Below are 18266 nucleotides of genomic sequence, written 5' to 3' on the forward strand. Positions count from 1 at the left end.
GAAAGACTAAACCATATATTACAGTAATCAAAACACATTTTGTTACTAAAATGACTTTTTGTGTGTGTTTTTAAAGTGCTAAAGCAGCTGTGGACCATGGAAGATGAACACTCATGTCAGTCGGTCACTCATGTCTGCATGCATGTACTGGACCATGACCACATGGACAAACACAAAGCAGTCACAGCTTCGCTCTAGGGGAAAGTATATCCATTTCCATTGACCAGCAGTCTTGCTATCATGTAGCTCTGACCTGGGAGTCAATTAGTCATCTAGGTTGCCTTGCCTCACTGGGTTTCCATGGCCAGACAGAAAACTAAAAAAAAAAAAAGCATTAAGAAGTTATGCACAGATCCTGTGAGTTCATTATTCTTAAGCGCCATAAACATTCCTTTGACCAAGATGCCAAAAACCCCTGCCACATGTTTCTCATCCATGAGGAGTGTGGTTAATGGGGCTATTCTGCACAAGAAGGTACTCATTACAAAGCACAAGGTGTCAGAAGCCTTGCAGCAATTTTCCATCAACAACCACTTGACCAGGAAGTACAAGGACTCACAACAAGAGTTTCTACCACCATGCAAATGTTCACAAATCACAACTAATTAAACACAAAAGCATAAATTCAGAGCAGGAAGGCTTCTTAAGATTGAGGTAAAACATTTTTTCTCAGTTTTAAGACACTTAATTGGCAAGGTCAACATTATTTTATTCAGGTTTGTACATTCTTTAAGCAAACTGTCAGCTAAGCACAAGGGGACAATGGGTAATTCTGCCTTTTGAGGTCACATCACAATGCATCAATGGTTTGCCATTTCAGAAAAGGTTGCTGTTATGCTATTTGAGCCCAGAATAAAAAAAAAGCCTATTCTAACCATGCTGAAAGGAATAAGAAAAATGCACAGAAAAAGAAAATGACTATAAACACATTGGTTTTTATTCAGAGTGCCATAATGCAGATGAAAGCCAAGAATCTACCTGGAAAGCAAAGCTGGAAGCAGTAGAAGACAACAAACCACTCTGACTTCTCAGAAGGGGTCAGAGTGTACTAGCCATACTCAAACCTCACCAGGATCTATCTCCATAACTACTATCAGATGCCTCATAATTTTGAATTTAAGGAGGTTCAGCTTTCCTGCAACATTGAGACAGATTCAACTCCAGCTGCCCCCTTTTCCTTTTCAGTGTGGCCTCACATAGTCCTCTTGGTTCTCTGCACACAATACGGCTGGGCGGTGGCCCTTATTTAAAAGATTAATAGTATGCTGTCTTGGCGAAGAAGCAATCGGTGAGGTTTCTGTGACAGCAGAAAATGTGTGAAAACAAGGCAAAGAGGAGAGACCATTGTCACGGTTACCAACTGGCTGCTGCGTCTCAATTGAGATAGCTGTGGCTTTCAAGCCCAGCCGTCAATCACAGCAGCAAGCATCAATGGAGTAAATTTAAATGATAAAACGATAAGTCATGAGCAGGCGAGTTTGCTGTCATCAGGACAGGGGCTGCTTGAAAGTAACAGTGTGTGTAGAGATTTCACTACAGCCATATGGAATTTTGTTTTGCATCGAGTTGCAGGCTTCGCCCCTCAATCATGACAGAATGTGTAATCACCAAATGTCTTCCTCTCAATCCCTGTTACAATTGGCAGCACAGTGCTGCCACAAGAGATGGGGGAACAAAACAGAAAGCTGACTAAAAGACAGGCTTTAAGTGACACTTAATTTGAGATACCCAGCTATTCTCTCAGCACCAGTAAACAGGATCCATCAAACTTTGCCCACAGCCTCGATGACTCCGTAGCTGTATGGAGAGGCACGGTATGCATTAGAGGTCCTCAGTTATCAAGAGGAGTGATGAAATAATCAGTTCTTTAATAGGTTCCTAAAAACATGCACAAAGAAGCCTATGACAGACACACAAGCACAAGTTCTGGTCTCATCCATGTTTACTCACAGCATTTCCTCCATTAGAAGGAAACTCATCAAGAGAGACAGTGGGGCGCTTAGGGGTCTAATGGCAACAGCCACTGCTCTGCTGTTGGCTAAGGGACCTTTGTCACAAGTCATTTCCCACTCTGCCCCTCACATCTCCTGCCTAATATCTCTATCAAAACAAGGCGAAAGAAAGAAAGAAAGAAAGAAAGAAAGAAAGAAAGAAAGAAAGAAAGAAAGAAAGAAAGAAAGAAAGAAAGAAAGAAAGAAAGAAAGAAAGAAAGACAGTTAATGACAGCCGCAGAGAAGATGACAGAGCGAGGAAAAACACAAGTGAGCTGCCGAGGAAGTGAGAGAAAAACACTAAACAGCTGCTTTCCCTCTTCTTCCCTCTGCTCTTTCCCAGGAGAGAATCCCATGCGATCTCCCTGAGCCTAGTTTGTGGCTGACAGAGGGGACCGCAACTCTGTTCATCTCCCCACTCACATGGCTCTGTGCCCCCCGCCGCCTGCCTCACCGTCACTCCGCTGCCAGGAGGGGAAAGATGGTGGGGAGGGAGAGTAGAAGTAGGGGGCTACATCAAGGAAAGACTCTCCCGGTGGGTTCTCGTCAGTTCCAGGCCATTGCACCTTGCTCGTTGGGATTTTGTTTACACACACGTGCACACACATACACACACACATCCATGCAGAGGCAGATGACTATTAATGGATACGATAATGGGCTGTTTTTTTCTCTCTCTTTCTTTCTTTTGGCTGTATAGTCAAAGGTTTTGTTTGTAGGAACTGCAGTGACAATATGAGTGGCAGTCTGATGCCTTGCGGACCTTATTTAAGTGGCACAAGAGCAGATAACGTTCAGTCAAAAGCCATCGACATGGTTGATGTGGTCAGTGGTAATGTGTAGCCAAAAGGCCTGACATACTTCTACGGTCTTTGGGGACAAGCAGAGAACGGCAGGCTGCCCCTGTGCGTTCAGTCTCTACAGATGTTGCCTCGGAGAGCGGCTGACTAGCTGCCTGCTGTGACAGCTGGACAGCTGTTTCTATAGACGCAGCCACAGAAGCATGCCACGGAGATGAAGGAGGGGGGTGGTGGTGATGTATGTTTATTTTATCAGTATGAAGTTCCCAGGACGTGCAAAGCTGTCAATTTTACCAATGGTGCATGAGCCTGGATTAGAAAAGATGGCACAGAACAGAAAATGGAGAGAGAGCACAGATGGGCAAATATCAGATATGGTTGATGTTCTTTAAAGAAACTCCCTTAATAAAACATTACTGCTATAAAACTACAACTTGTCTATCCATGAACACAAACACCACAACTGGCGAGCACAAGTCAAAACATTTAATTTGATGCAGAAGGTCTATTTGAGCAGCTGTGATGTTTTATCACAAACAAGTAAAAGTTTAATATGAACTTCACAGAGAATTCCAAATTAATTTTTTACATTTTCATAAAAGAGAGCAGGAAAAATCTACATTCAAAACCACTGAGAATAATTGGCTGAGCATTAAAATGACTCTGGACTGTGTGCCAACATCAGTGGCTGCTAGTGATGAAAGGCAGTTTAAATTGGGGTCATGTTCAGATATTATACCTTTATTCTGCCTCTTTCAAACAGACCTGCAAGATAACAGAGCAGATTAGAGTCAACAGAGTTGCATCCTAGCCGATGACAAAGACCAGCAAAGAAGAGCCGAAAAAAGAGCTGAAATGTCGAAAAAACACTCAGCAGTATTAAATGTTGAATAAACATGCTGCAAATCACGAGTCAAACAGCTTGAATTTTTTCCAGTCACTTGTGCCAAAACTCAAATTTGTCCTGCGCGAGCCAGGCTATTCATTATGCCACAAAAGGTCAGCAATTTGTTCAACTCAATAAAAATGTTAATAAACCTAAGAGCTCACAAGAAGTAGTGCTCATAAGCATCTGGTTGCATATTTTTTAAATAAAAAGAACATGAATAAGTGGCTTAAGGTTTGCTTGTGCATCTATTTGAGTACATTGTTGCTGTTGCAGCATTTTGTAGGTCAAAGGTTGTACAGCTGTATGTATCTGCCAGGAAATATAGCTTTGGCCTAGCCGTAATCCTGGTCCAACTCCACCAACAAAGCAGATATAAACACCTGCTGACAAACACGTATACAAAACACAATTCTGCATTCAACAAAAGTCAAAGGAGTTGATAAGCACCACCACACAAAAATCTCCAACTCACACCCTCATTCTGCTCTGCCAAACAAAATGAGAAGCAGCATTATAATTATTTATGAAATCTTTTAGAGGAAAAAAGTGATTACTGTGGATGCAAGTCTGGAAGTGGTGGGGGTGGGTCATTGCTAAGCAACCAGTCATTATCCTCCAGAGTGAAGCGAGGTGACCGGCCATCCGTCTAAACTCCAGCGGCTCGCCTGGCTGCTGTACAACCCCCCCCCCCCCCCCCCCCCTCCCACCCCTTCTTTCCTCCGCCATTCTCTCTCCCTCTGCCGTCTCCCCGTCCGAATACAAACAGAGATAAAGAACGCTGCAATCGCTCTTGACACACAAATAGGTTAACACAATAAAGCCGGCTTTGCCTGGCTCACTCGAGGGAGGAAAGCAATTCCAGCAGCAGGCAGGAGGTAATAAAACAGGGCTAGGAGTGCGTATGTGTGTGCATGTGTGTGTGTCCATACATGTCCTCATGTCAACGTTCCTATGTTTTTGTATGTGAGTGGAAGCAGGCACACTGAAGCTCTTTGGCCTCAAGGCCTAATATCCCTTAGATTTTCAGCTCTATCCTGACACAAATAATATCACAAGAGAAAATGACAGAAATTCCTGGGAACCCTTCCATTTAGATAAAGGAAATTATGGTTTTATATTAACAATATAGCTGACCTGCAGAAGCCCTATACATAAACATAAACATTTCCCTATGGGTCATATGCCAGCTCTCCAGTAAATGTTCTCCTGCCTGGTTAAAATTCAACATGTAAATTGAATGAGTTTTATCTGTGCAAGCCTCAGCTTACTTTCTCTGTCGCGGCTGCCAGGCCTGGCAATAAATGATAAAAATCTCCAGAGTTTTATTAAATCGTGTTGCATTCACGCTGAACTCAGGAAAATGGTGAGGTGGCTTCTGCAATTATAGCCCAGACCAGACAACATTGTTTTCTCCAGTCAGTGGAAATTTCATTACCTTATAGCAACCGCCTTAGAATTGGGTAATAGCCTCTTCTTGTCACAGACACAAAACGTCTGTGGGAGGCATGTCACCCCATAAGTGTTATCCATTTGCAACAGAATGGATCGAGTCGGTCGCAGTCCAGATGTTGGTTGGCATAATGTGTGATATTATTCAGTGATACAGAGGAAGTAAAAGAATTTAAAAAAAGGGTCAATAGCTAATTACCTCTGGATGGATTGAACTGTGAACAAACCCCAATTAACACTTCTGGAAAAGTTTAATGTGTTTAGGTCGTATAGACAATCATTTATAAGTGTCAATCATTTCCCTCATTTTTAACCTGCTTTCCATTCAACCAGGTAATCAAACAGCAGAGATGTAAAGTGGTGGCCATTGTCAACAGGGAATAAATTACCAAAGCATGAAGAAAAAAACATCTTATCTGCCTGATGTATTTCCTGCTCCTGCAGAAAGCTACAATGCCCAAGGGAGAGCAGTCAACCAAAATGCAGAGAGATGGAGATTAGCATGATGTGCAGTTCCTTGTTCCATTAAAGTTTGATCTTCCTCAATAGCCGAGGAGAATCAGATATCTCCTATTCAAGATTAAAGTACACCAGCATAGAGGGGAAGATTAATCAGAGGCCTGGATGAGATAAAAACAGCCTTGCTTCTGGCGTGGAAAACAGTGGCAATAAAGAGTTCAGCTGATAATGTGAAACATGGTGAGGCACAATAGCAAATCAAACAGCATGTGCGGGCCTCCAAAACAAATCAAAGCACAGACTAGACCGCAACACAGCGGCTAGAGGAGTACAGCATGGGCTGATCTGATAGTAACCAAGGCCTTCATTTTATTACTGGTTAAGGTTGAAGAGGGCACGCTGTGGATTTTTTCCATGTTGCTCTCTGTCGCCAGGCTCTCATTCCCTCTCCTCCTCTTCTCCTTGAGATCAATGGTGCTGGGGTGATTTCACAGCAGCCTGCATTGTCACCCAGAACAAATCAATGTGACCATGAGGAAGGCAAAAGCAGCATTGTTTTTAAGTAGAGCAAATTCGCTGTTGGAGAGCTTGTCAGATTTGCTTTATTTTCTTTCTTCCCCCAAGAACTCTTTGGGAGGAACACGTCTCCCCTCACTTTTCTGGCTGAGTTATGGAGCAAACTATAAACTGCACAACACTAAGCCTCTCCATACTAGTGTACTCATTAACCACATATAAACTGCACATTTCCTGTTCACTATATTTCACATGCGCAAGAGCCTTTACAGACAAGAAAAATGGACTTGCCACCCCTAACCTTTCCGAATGAAAGACTATACATTAACCTCGAGGCCTGGTGAGACGTGAGTTCCATTCAGGCTGACAGAGGGTGAGAAGGGAGAAGGAGGAGGTCGGAGGGACACTGCTGTCCGCTTTGTGCTAACTGAATGCAGATAACCCTGATGAGGAGCTGCCAAAGCTTCATGAGCAGAACAGTGGCCAGGTAAACCCTTGAATACAATCAAAATAGCAGGAAACAATCAGTGGAGTAATGGGCAGAGGGCCACACATTTACTAACAAGCAGTACACCTCCTATCAGAAACACAGCAGGAGTTTCTGTGTGCAATCACATGCCTGTAGTCTATTTTAGTATAGTTACATGAAAACAAAAAACACACTTGAATTTGAATGTTTAAGCTCCTGCTTATGAAAACAGGAAGCTTGAATTTGTATTTAAAATAGCTGCCAATCTACTCTAACAACTTGACAGACTGAAGATTTCTGTACCCTTTGAGTGTTTGTGATTTCAATTATTTTCTCCAGGTCAGTATAATAATCAGATTTTTCTGAAAGTGAATATATGTTAAAATGCTGGGATCAGGCTGGACTGGTGACCTCTCCAGTGTGTACTCTGCCTCTCACTAAGTGTCAGCCGGGAGAAGCTCCAGACCCTTGTGACCATCTACCACCATCTACATGATAAGCGGTTTTAGCTAATGGATGAGAGCTGCTCATCTGACTTTGTCAGTACAGCCAAGGAGACTGAGGGTCAATGAGTCAGAGCTAAAACAGTCACAGTGTTAGTGTTTGGTTTGATCTACATCAGCAGCTCCACAGCTCAGCAACAGTGTCAAGCATAAAAGTGCTCGTAGCATATGGTAGTGCTATCCAGAAACAAACACTAACTCCAAAGACAACTATTCTTGCAGATTCTGCCAGTCAAATCTCAACAACACCATCATCTCAGCTGGAAAGTGAACATCTCTTTCACCTGTATTCACTCACATTGACTGGCTGAGGGCTCTGTTTGCTTCGACAGTCATTTGCATGTAATGCTTTAGTTTTATGTTCTTCTTTTCATGCTCTGTCGCCACATCCTGGGTATTGATGTGCAAGAGTCTATATCAAACCATGTACAAATGCAAAAGCACAAGAAACAGAGTATCTCTTTTGTTTGGCTGCACATGAAATGTTAAAACAGGGACTGTTGTAGACTTTTCATGATATGAAACACTTTGATCAGGCAGCTATAATGAGCTGCTGTTGACATTGCTTTCAGAGAAAACATTGTTCCTTTAAGTGTCCAATGATATTTCCAAGTTAGAATCTTTGAGCTTCATATGATATCAACTAATGTAGAAAATGATGTCTTTTCTTTGACAGGAAAGGAAAATTGTTATTTTCCAGTTAAAAGGATATTATTCTATAAAAAGGAATCTGTGGACAGTAAATTGGTCTAAAGGATATTATATCATGTGCTTGAATAAAAGCTCCACTTTTAGTAATAAAGTTCACATAAGAATGGACATGCAAGCTTAGACTCTAGATAGAGTACCACATAATTTTTCAAACACACGCACACACACACACACACACACACACAAGTCTGTCTACTATTTTAGTCATCTTAAGTGCCAAAATGAGTTTTGCTGCCTCTGGGAAGGTGTTGAGACAATCAAACCATGCAAGGATTAAAAAAGATTAATACACAGCACAGGAAATTAAACTTCAGCGACTTTAACGATATTCATGAGTGCAGCTCACTTATTCACTTCAGGCGGGCACTTTAATAAGCAAAGAATACAGTAAGGAACCCAAATGCTATCAATCAATCAAAGTGATATGCAATTTGAGTTGCAAATTGATAAAATGCCAGGCTTCTCTTAGTGTATTACTTTTGTTAATGCGTTGCTAAAATATGCTCTCCAACATCCAACTGCTGGCAGCTTAATGAGTACAGGAGATTAGATTTTACTTAAGTAATTAAGATGTTCTTAATTTCATCAGCAGGTGGAGTAAAGTTGAAGTAATTGCTGGTGTAAGCAGAATTTGGATAAAAGTGTAAAAAATAAAGTATTTTTAACCTTTAAAGTCACCAAATCTTTTCAGATTATGAGAGCAAACACAGTCGAAACAAGAGGAATATAGTGTGAGTAAAGCTTTGAGTCCGCAGCAGGACACTTGAAGGTCCAAAGTTAAAAAGAAAGCTAAATCTAATAGCAAGCAAACATAACGAGGAAAAAAATACAAGGACTTCAAACTCCAAAAAAGTAATTCAGTGACCTAGATATTAAAGTATTTTTTCTGCCATTCCTTCTCTCCTGCCTTGTCCAACCATCATGTTGAGTTAAGGCAAGCATTATGCTGGGAAGACTATTTGTTTAGGTGAGAAGCAGCCACAGAGCTAATATGAGCACAATTTGCTCAGCAGGTCATAGGCGCAGAGAGGAGGAAGTAAATGAGGCAGTTCTGCCCCCTCGGGTGCAGCTCCTGCCTCATACATCACTGGATGTTTTATTCAATACAGCCAGGAAGGCTCTATGGCAGGTGCCCTAACTGTGGGGGCGCCTGCCCTGCTGGAGGGGCCCATATTACATTCAACGAGTCGCCTATCTGCGGGGCTTCTAGACAGAGAATGACTGGAGCCAGTGAGGAAGATCAATTTGGAGGATGCTTGTAGTCTAATGATAAAACATACTGTGTGCAGCTTTTTCGCTGCACAGTCAGCATAATGTGAAGCTCATCTCTGTGCAGTGAGCAACGGAGCTAAATATTGCTAAGCAACCTCAGCAACCCGTGAGGATTTAAGTTTAGGGGGTAGGCTACACTTTATCAGCTCATATTCATGAAAAAAATCATGAATTTCAAACGTATTCGCGATAATCAGATCCTTCTGACTCAGTCGGAGGCTTTTGTTGCACAGGATAAATTTGCAGGAATTCCTACAGGACAATGACAAATTGTCTCCAGACCTCAGTGCTGCACAGAACATCATCTATGTCGCCGAGCATAAAGTGAAAAGTTTCACAGTATTACGCACACATCTCCATGAATTTTACGAGTTCTTCGATAAAAGCCTGTCTCGCTATACAGGCAGACACGCTATAAAAAAATAGATTGTATATCATTAACACTCCAGGGTGAAAAATCACTAATTGCAGCAGACTATATAGTCACCCTTCCCACACGCAGTGACGCACGGGGGCTTACAGACGGGAAATTCGCACCTTTTGCTCTGAGCCGCAACCCCTCCAGTGTCACACATCCCTGTCTGTGGTGCCTGCGGTGCATTGCCCTCTACAACAGACTTAATTGCTACCCATACTTGAAAAGGCCAATATTACACATCAAAGCAGTTCCTAAAGCTATTCGACACTGTAAGAAGTCGATTTTACAACACTTCGTTTATTCTGGGTCACGCATGGAAACAAAGAGTTTAATTCTGAGGCATCATTATATGAGCAGTGTTCAGGAAAAAGGGAACATTTATAAACATTTATTATTTTCTAGCATTTCTTTATTTACCATCCCAGAGGACTGCAGAGAACCTTAACAGAAACTATAATCGCGGTAACAAAGACAGACCCAAAACATAACGAATCTGCAAGACTTGGAGAAACAAAAATGTAGCAGATATTTACCATAAATTGCTCCTTAGTGCAGACTAGAACTCCATGCAGATTGTAGCATTCACTGAGCAATCTGTCTCGTACTTCTGCGGGCCAAATTAAAAAGGATTCATTCCGTTTCCCCAAAATCCAGCTGCTGCTTCGTCGATGTCAAATGCTGATTAAGTTTATCCTCGTCTTCCGATGGTATGCAAATATACCGGTAACCCTGCAAATTAGATTCCACACTCTAGCCTCTAGCATGCAAAGTTAATAAGCTTTGCTTTTTTCTCTACTCTGCTGCCAAATTTATGTCAAGGGCAAGAGCGCAGGTCGGCAATTTCAGAGGCGTCTTCAGAAGGATTGCGCACCAAGTGCGCTTTGGGTTTTCAGCGTTTAGCCTCCGAAACAAAGTCAAGAGTCCCGCTTGCTGTTTTCTCTCGCTTGAAGATCCCTCCAAATAAAATAAAATAAAATAAAAAAAAACCCTTGTTTGAAAGAGTCGGTGGTTGAACGGCTATGCAGTATTCCAAAATCTCCCGCTGTTACGCATGGGTCCGCCTGATCACTACAGACGACCTTATGTGAAATGTACTATGAAAATGTTAGGGATATTATCTAGGCAATATTGTATGACGGTACCCTGAAAGGAATCAAGGCAGAGCCAAAGCAGCTGCCTGGAATATCCTTTACTGACGCGATGCGATGTAAATTCCCGCTGATCAGGCTCTGCTCCGTCCGTCACTTTCTCCGTGGTGTCGGCAGCCTCTTCGACATGTGTCGCCTCCCGTTTCAGACTCAGATTCCCAAATGAGGTTGCAGAGTAACCTCGATAGCAAAGCTCAGAGAGATTCTCTTTGGTATATTCACCAAATAAGAAATCGTTTCGTCTGAATAAAGCGATAGCTGCTTTCGGCAGCTCCGGGACGCGGTCCTGCCCTTCTGCCGAGCTGCCAAGACTGACAATAACCCGGAACGCTGCAGACTGTCAGGCTGCTCAGACCGCCCACCGACCAATCACTGTACTGAGGGAATAGAAACATTCCCACGGGTTGGCCAATCATCGGTAATTGAGGACTGTTACCATAGAGATGCTCGGCGTCTAAGCGTCTGAAACCACGTTGTTTATTCACAGAAGAAGAAAAAAGGTTTGATATAAATTGCCATGACAGGATGCAGATTAAAATCTTTAATTATTCTTTCAACCATCACAGCGTTTCTGATCTTTCTTCTCCAGCAACCTGGTCGGAGGTTAAAAGCATCATCCTTTCATGGTACTCACTGGACTAAAACCTGCAGGCGTCTGTTAAATACCTTTGAGCAAAAAACAGTGATCCACTCGAAGCTGTGGAAATGCTGCTTTAAAGCAGCTCTGCAACAAAAAACAAAACAAAACAAAAAAAAAAAAAAAACAGTGTTATAACGCTTGGGGTGGGTCTGGCTTGTGCGACTTGTTTGTCAGATGAATTTATTTCTATGAAAGTTTTACTTGAAAATGCTATTAGCAAATTGGTTGACTGACTGATTATTCACTTTCTCAGTCCAGTCCTTACCTGATTATTTTCTGAGGAATGTTTTTTTTTTAATATATTTTTTTGTGTGTTAAGTCACTTAACAATAACCTAATGAATCACTCAAGCATAAAAAGGCACCTAACACAAAGGCCAAACCAGAGTTATATCCACATGCAACAATCAGTTAAACATAGAGCCAGTTTTAAACTGTATTTTTAAAACCTTTGCCAGTAGCCTTTTGTCCTGGTTAGTCCTGGTTAAAGCTCTAGCAGCAGTGTTTTTGATGAGCTGCAGTGGTTTAGTGCTCTTTTTGGGTAGTCTAGTTAAAAAATTAGATGGGTGAGTTTATGCTGGTGTTTTGGGGAAACAAAACTTTGAATTCTGTTGATGTTTTATGAGTTTGTAAAAAACTGCCTTGGTGTCAACTTTGATGTAGCTATTGAAAGTCAGATCTGAATCTATCAACACATCTAGGTTACAAACTTGATCTGTGGTTGGGCTGCAGTTGTCTGGTGACAGAGGCACATAAAGTTGTGTATCATCTGCATAACTGTGATAATTGATATTAAAGCATATACAAGTTGAATAGAAGAGGCCCAAGAACTCACCCCTGGGGAACTCCACAAGCTATTACCGCTCAATCTGGATCATAGCTACCAATAGTAACAAAATAATTTAGACCTTCTAAATAGCACCTGAACCAATTAAGTACCACTCCCGAAGGTCCAACCAAATTTTCCAGCCTGTGCAACAGGATTGTGCAATTTACAGAATCAGAAATTGTCTCCATGGAAGGATGGCTGTCAAGAGACCAATACTAAGGATAGAGACACAGGCAGAAAAGGCTTGCACTAGAAATAGACTGAAATCGGTATGAACAGGTCTATGGAGTGATCCTCCACCAAACCTTAACATTACTTTTATATTGAATTGTCTTGATGGTGAACAGAACAAATGCAGGCCAATATTTTAGAGGGTTCAAGCTGCATTGAAGAATAATGGTTACAACTGATGCATCTTGATAAGGAGATGTGGAAAAGTTGAACCTCAGGCAAAAATGGCTTTGGATGCTGACTTGAATAATAAAAAGAAGTTTATTACAAAAGTTCAGACATCAAAACAGATTTCTGCAGAAAAATCTGGAGATCCCAAAACCAGAACGAAGACCTAAAGACCTGATGTACAGTTCTGTCTTATATAGGGTTTAAACAAAGAAAATTCCTCAGTCCTGTACCCTCCAATCATAGAGTTTGCATATAGGATGTTCGTGTGCATAGAAGACATGTTCGTGTGTGAATCCAGTCTGTAGGACAGAGAACCTTATATGGTAAATCTTGAGTGTGTATCATAAAAATGCTATGCTTAGATCCCTCACAACAAATCAACAAATATTGATTTAAAGCTGGTTAGAATTGTGCAAAATGTTTTGTTTTTTTTGCTTTATGGAATATCATTCATGTTAACACATTTAATTTATGTAATAAATGCATTTCAACAAATTGTACATGTTTCTCATTTTTCTTGCAGCAAAGAATGGATGCTCAACACTTTTGGACACTGCTGTAAAATCATAATGGGTGAAAAGTTAGTAAACCCAATAAACAGCATTAATAATACAAGAATTCCTGTGAACTTATATCCTGCCCACTGTTTTTTCTTTTCATCTTTTACTAAAAACTTCTAAATTGTCTAAAAATCTTTCAAAAAAGAATGATATATTCCATTACAGGCACTTCCAGCATAATATGAGTCACAGGATACCTTGCAAAACACCTATTTTTGCAAAATGTCATTTTAACAGTAGGGAAGTGGGCAGTTTATTTGACTGAAGCCATCAGTAGTCTCCTCCTCCTCCTTCTTCTTCTTCTTCTTCTTCTTCTTCTTCTTCTTCTTCTTCTTCTTTGTGACTGTGCCCAGTGCACACCGACCCTGGGACACACAAAAGCAGTACAAGCAATCACACATCATGGACTCTCATAATAAGCTGACGCTGGGAAGTGGGTGATGCAGCACTCAGCTTATGCCAGTGCTGATAAGAGCCTGAAAGTATTACCTCGGTCTGGCAGCCTGCTCCAAGAAATCCATCCTGAGCCAGGTCATCAATTCTGCCCTATCTGATTGCTCACCAATCCCTGGCAGCTCCATGTCGCTGTCCTGGCTTCTGCCTTTGAAATTTTCTCTATGACTTGCACTTTAATGGTAGCTTTTTCACAGAGAAACAGGCACATGCTGGATGTACTCATTGGATCTTATGAGGTCTTACATCCACACATACAGTCAAAAAAGAATTATATAAATACTGAGCACATGCTCCCACACAGGTAAAATTTCCAGAACAATAGAGTACCCAACTTATTCAATATAAGTACTCCTTCCTCTTTTACTATTGCAGTGGCCCCATAGAGTATACATTAAAGTCTGTGGAGTTCAACAATATGACCTATAGTCAACCAGAGTTGTGTTGTAATTCCAGTGAGGTAGGCAGACAGGCAAATAAACCATTTGATTAGCTGATAAGCAGATGACTCAGCAAACTTACAAGGTATGTTTACTGCAGTTTGATTGGAGTACACCCAATACGAAGATTGGACACAAATATGTTGTAAAAACACTCAGTTGTTCCAACCCCCAAGGCAGCATGAGGGCACATAAAACAATGAATTGTTTATAAGAGAGACAAGCAAAATATTACAATGGATATTTTTCTGTGAGCAATATTAAATGTTTTTGTTTTATATGTCTTAGTCTGTGTATTTTCCCAAAATTATTCCCTCTGACATGATCTGGAGCCTGAAGACTGAAATCATAATTAGATAGTCCCCTGCCAAGAAACCTAAGCGTGTTTCACTAAAACACCAAAGCAAGGGTTATTCACATGCTAATTAAACCTTCTTCTTTCTTAGTAACTATGATCAAAAGGAAATTCGCTTTGTCTCTGTTTTAGGTATTAGCTCTGGCTCAGAATAAAAGATCTCACAATTATGGCAAGCCTTTTGCATGCCTCATCAGAAAGAAAGTTCACACTACCAGTAAAATCAGGTTCAGCCTCAGCAAAAATCACCGCTACATCTCCGAATGGAGTGTCTCATAAATAAAGCTCTTGCACGCACCATCCACCACTAACGTTAGTGTCTGTCTCAGAGCTGAAAGCCTTACGCTGTTACAATTTGTTCCTGAAAGTGAACTCAGTTTAATTGAGCAAAGTTCAAGACTCCACAAACAGTAAAGCAACAGAGGAAAAAATCGATGGCAACAGAGGCATGGAAAAAAGAGATAGCATTGATTTATCTGCCATTGATTCATGAGGATCGCTGCATTGTGCCCTGTGGGTGAAATGCACGCTGTCTGCCAACTGATGGGGATGAATCTGAAAAGGTGTCAAGTGGTTAGAGGACACAGAGGTGGAAGATGAGATTGGGAGGTACAGATGAAGGTGACAGGGAAAGAAGAGAAAAGTGGAGTGGGTGCAAAGGCATGTAGAATCTAAAATAAAGGCATAGGAAAAGAAAAGCTTGCAGAAGAAGAAGTCATGTTGCAAGGATGACACCACCTTTAGGCAGGGTTTAATCTGCATGGTGTGGTAAATGTTTGACAGAGGTGACACAAAAGAACTGAATGATTGAGCAAAGGGTGTCAAGAGAGCTACTAAAACCCAAGCTGCACTGCACCTTTGACTATACTAAAGTCAACTTATCAAACTATTTCAACAGTTTAAACCACAGAATCAGCAGTGCAACAGCAAGCCAATGTGAAGTTATAGGTTGTTACAATGATACTGCATGCATAAGCATTTGTCAAATCCTTCTGTTGCAAGGCTCTTGACAAGAAAAGCATCTTTTGCAATATTTTAAGTTTGAGGAATTGGTAAACAGATGTCTCCAAAGAGACTTCATATTGACAAGCACATGTTGTTGAGAGGAGAGGGAAAGCAGGACAGAGATCATAGACTGCGGCAGACAAGACCCAGACCCAGACAGAGAAGCGTTACTCCCGAACTTTGGTATCTTTACAACACCTCCTAACCTCCTCTGAGGCCATTAGTAATTTCAAATCCACAAGAACTGTGTGATTAATGTTGCATTTCCTTGATTGTGAGGCAACCTTAAAAAGTTATTTTTAATTGAAATGCTTGGGAAATCAGACACATTTTTCTTGCTTGCTTTTACAACAGCTGTGTAATAATCCCATTATATTTAATTCAACTTTGTCACAATCTCTGTATGTGTGTTATTTGAAAATATGTTTTATTTTTAAATAGAGCAAGGTCTCACTGAACAGTTGGTGGTTTAGAGAGACATAAATATGGTCACTTGTTCCTGTCATAGTTTTTTTTTTACCACTTGTGGTTCAGATCTACATGATACTGTGCCCTGAGGCTCAGAATGCACACAGGATGCTGTTTTCAGGCAGGCTAAGCAAAGAGTTTAATGTTCCCTTTATGTTTGAAATAAGCTTACTTATTGATTGAAGATTGGCACTCATGAGTAGACATTTGTTAAAAGAAAGGAAAAAAAGAAAAGAAAAGTTAATCTTATAGCGTGAATGTCAGAAGAGCTGAGCTAGAAATGAAACACTCAAATTTCAGTCAGACAGCCTGAGCTAAAACAGTGTTTATTTTATATTGTCATGTCCCTGCATCTCTCAGTAAAACACAAAAGTGGTCAGTGCAGGGAGGTTGTGCTCTGTGACCCCTGTCTCACCTGGGCTTGTTAAATCTAGTAGAGCTTTTCTTCATCATAGAAGAAATCTGAAGCAGATGCCCAGACTGTTTGAATTTTCTACACCTTACTGTGTCCCAGTAAATAGAAAGCTTTGAAGCAAAAGTCCTCGCATCTAGATGTCACTACCCCATGAGAAAATAAAACCGAGTCTAACACCTTTCATGTTGTTGGTCATCCCCTCTGTGCTACAGAATACAAAAAGTCACACTTACCAACTTTCTTTTACTTATTTGGAATTAATCTGAATAAATCTGCCACAATATCCAAAGATTTAAATTTTAACAGTTTAACTGATACTGCTATAAATCAAGAGATATACCCACACAAAAACACATTGAAAAGGAGTATTAGCACAGTTTCTCTCCTAAAAGCTGATCTTAAAGGCAGTGCAGCTAAAAACACAACTATTGTTTTTGTGATTCACATTGTGGATCTGCTCATATACAACTCAGCATCATGTCAGTACTTGTGTTTGACAGTTTAGAGCTTTGTCAATGCAATTTTAGTTAAAACATGTTTAAAACAAGAATGCAAGAGTACCTTGAAAAGAAAGAAAGAAAGAAAGAAAGAAAGAAAGAAAGTTTGAAGTTCAACATTTTCTAGTCATGGTATGTATATGTTTGTACTAAATAATATTCATATACTACATAATTATCCAAATTAATATATATAAAACCTAAATATAAGCTGGCATTTACATAGATTAATGTGTGTAACACACAATTCCAGGATTTTTTTGTTCATGGGGGCACAGATGGTTTGTGAGGCTCTCCAACAATTAGTAGGTATTTCTTATTCACTGTGTCTCAGTACTACATACTTTCTCTAATTGGGTGTCAAATATGTAGTGTGTTCATTATAAAAACTGACTATGTTAAACCTACTCAAATTAGCTGGCTTGTTGTTTACTTTTGAACATAGCACTACAGGACATGATTATCCTGTTATTTACTGTTGTAACAAACAAGCACAACTCAAACTCACAAACTGCTGCTAGTTTACATGGCTTAATACATTTTGCATGACTTTGCATCATTCTAAGTTAAGCATGGATGTTTACTCTTGAATTTAAAGAAAGTTTGACAAACTACATTTGTCTTTCTTTTCCAAATCTGGAACTGTCAGTTCGTTAGTCAAAATGTAGGTTTTATCTTTTCCAGACAGGAATGTTATACCTGTATACTGCATCCTTATTAAATTTGTGTGATGCCCATGGCTACAATGAGAATATGTGGAAGAGGTTAGGGAGATTAGGATTTATGCAGTCACTGATATGACTGATCAAAGAACAATCTGATGTAATCTGGGCTGCATATAGTCACATATTAGCATTATGAATGTGCATGCAGTATGTGTCCTAGGGCACACTGAAGGACAACCTATTAAAAAAATATTTATAATAAAATAACTGGCCATCCTTTATTAAGTCCAGTAACCATAGCTAGTGTTTGTTTGAAACATTAAATGCCTAGTTTTAGCATGATTTTTGGTGTAGAACTGGTTGAGGTATGTCCAGATAATAACTGGGGGGGAAAGGTTGGTTCTATGTGGATGCTTGATTACAAGCTGGATCTACAATATACAATTCCGTTATATTAATTTTATATTAAATTTTATTTATTTAGTACCAATTCATCTCAGGATTTTTTTATGCAAATGAGAAACTCAAATTTAATTATTATCGGTGAGAGTGGGAGAAAGGTAATGATTCTATACAGTCATTTTATTCAAGTTAAAAAAATGTTTGCAGCTTAACAGCTCAACTGGTTGGTTTTATCAGTAGATTGGTATAGGTAACAGTCATCTGCATAGTGGTGGAAATCTGTATTGATTTGAGCTGTTTTTAATACTTTCTAGTGTATGGCCCTTTAACCGAGGTCCTTGAAGCCCACTGCCCAGCAAGTTTTAGTTTTTTTCTTGCTTCAACACACCTGATTCAAATAAAGCAGATCTCCTCAACACTTTGTAGCCAGGTTCTGCACAAGCATGAGCCTTTAATTTGGGTCAGGTGAGCAGGTGATTAAGCTGTGATTAACTCTGGTGTATGTGTGTGC

General features: G+C 40.3%; 1 protein-coding gene across 1 annotated transcript in view; it reads right to left on the reverse strand.

The window, feature by feature from the left end:
• fam222a (family with sequence similarity 222 member A) overlaps positions 1-10915 on the reverse strand; it is a 47446-nt gene extending 36531 nt beyond the window's left edge. Inside the window, exon 1 of the mRNA XM_041999719.1 lies at positions 10011-10915. The gene's annotated coding sequence lies outside the window, so the exon portion shown is untranslated. The remainder of the gene's footprint in view (positions 1-10010) is intronic.
• Positions 10916-18266: the final 7351 nt, after the last annotated feature.

Source organism: Melanotaenia boesemani, chromosome 11 (assembly GCF_017639745.1).
Source record: "Melanotaenia boesemani isolate fMelBoe1 chromosome 11, fMelBoe1.pri, whole genome shotgun sequence".
NCBI classification, from domain to species: Eukaryota; Metazoa; Chordata; class Actinopteri; order Atheriniformes; family Melanotaeniidae; genus Melanotaenia; species Melanotaenia boesemani.